Here is a 1,573-nt window from a genome sequence, read left to right as displayed (position 1 = left end):
CATCAACTCATCAGCAGCCAGCCGTACAAATACGGGCAGCTCACAGACCTTCAGCGCCAGATGATTGTGATTCCTCACCGTGGTACAGTCAGGCCGCTTAGCAGCAACCTCTTGTGAAGCATCAAGCTAAGTCTACCGTTTTCGAGTGTCTCAAGTTCATTGTTTTTCTCCTCTGTATCTCCAGCGTCTCATCTCGGCTCCAGCTCCAGTGCTTCTCCCCACACGCCTGCCTCTTCTTCTCCCTCGAGCACACATCATGGGAACCCACAGCCACGAGCACCTTCACCCGACGGATCCCCACTCAAGCACCTTCACTGGGAAGAACTTCACGGGAAAAGGATTCGCACGAGCACCGCTCCTGGAGCACCGCACCCCCACCTACCACCTGGGATCTCCACCACGACACCCCCACTGGATTCCTCCACCTGGACACCCTCAACTTCCCCCTCCCTTGTTAAATAAATTTTTTCCTTTAACCTTTTCTCCTGCCTCTCTTTTTCGTTGGGTCCGCCCGCACAGATTCTGAGCTCGGGTCATCACAGATGGAAGCCAAACATTTACATTTAGAAAATCTATTTTAACTGGTGCAAAAGGCAGCTCTTCATCTAATCAGCACATCTGTACAAATCCACACAAATAGCTATGGAAAAAATGATCAGACTACCCTTGTTTCAAAGTTAATACGTTGCAGCTAAATGTGTCCTCTATCTTTGACTCTCAAGATTTTGCCTGACTTCCTGCTCTAAGGCTACCCTTTGTGAGTACCGCTATGTCGACCAGAAAATGAACTGGACCAACGCTCAGCATTACTGCAGAGTAAAATACACTGATCTGGCCACCTTTGACAACATGGATGACACAAATAGATTAAACAGACCAAGTTTGGAAACCTCACTGGCATGGATCGGACTCACAGATGACCCAAAATCCTGGAGGGGAACTTGGAGTAATGATTCAATCTCCTGGAGATGGTCAGCAACTGGTGAAACAGGCAGAACTGGTTACCAGAACTGGAGCCCAGGTTATCCTAATAGTGCTAAAGCAAATCAGTTCTGTGTGTTTGTGTTTAACGGAAAATGGGATGATTATCCCTGAGACACTAAATGAACCAAATAATCATAAAGGAAAACAGAGGTGTGGGTTTGTGACAAAGGAAGGAACGTGGGATGATTATTCCTGCGACGATGAATATTATTTTGTTTGTTTCCAGGGTAAGATCAAGTTTGTATTGATATATTGATGATGATGATCGTGCTGTTGTGAGTCTCAAACGAGCTTGGTGTATCTTCTATTGTAGATACAAATCCTCCAGGACAGAAGATATATACTCTGATTCAAAATTCAATGAACTGGAAGGATGCTCAGGCTTACTGCAGAACACACCACACAGACCTGGCTATGATTGAGAATGATCAGGAGAACGGACAGGTGATGTCACTCCTGCCAAACAGTAAGAGGTGGATCGGCTTGTACTGACAACCATAGAGGTGGTCCAACAACAGCAGCAGCTCCTTCACAAACTGGGCGAATGGAGAGCCAAATAACTATTACCATCGTCAGCACTGTGTGACTG

The 1,573-nt window shown here is 46.4% G+C and overlaps 1 long non-coding RNA gene across 1 annotated transcript; it reads left to right on the top strand.

Moving 5' to 3' along the window:
• The first annotated feature begins 11 nt into the window (after positions 1–11).
• On the top strand, positions 12–482 carry LOC103375813 (uncharacterized). The gene is made up of 2 exons (XR_521256.1): positions 12–82; positions 185–482. It is a non-coding gene; the product is annotated as an uncharacterized LOC103375813 (long non-coding RNA).
• Positions 483–1,573: the final 1,091 nt, after the last annotated feature.

Source organism: Stegastes partitus, unplaced genomic scaffold (genome assembly GCF_000690725.1).
Source record: "Stegastes partitus isolate 25-593 unplaced genomic scaffold, Stegastes_partitus-1.0.2 Scaffold2982, whole genome shotgun sequence".
NCBI lineage: Eukaryota > Metazoa > Chordata > Actinopteri > Pomacentridae > Stegastes > Stegastes partitus.
The sequence above is the reverse complement of the archived record's forward strand: the minus strand, read 5'-3'. Positions and strand labels throughout refer to the sequence as shown.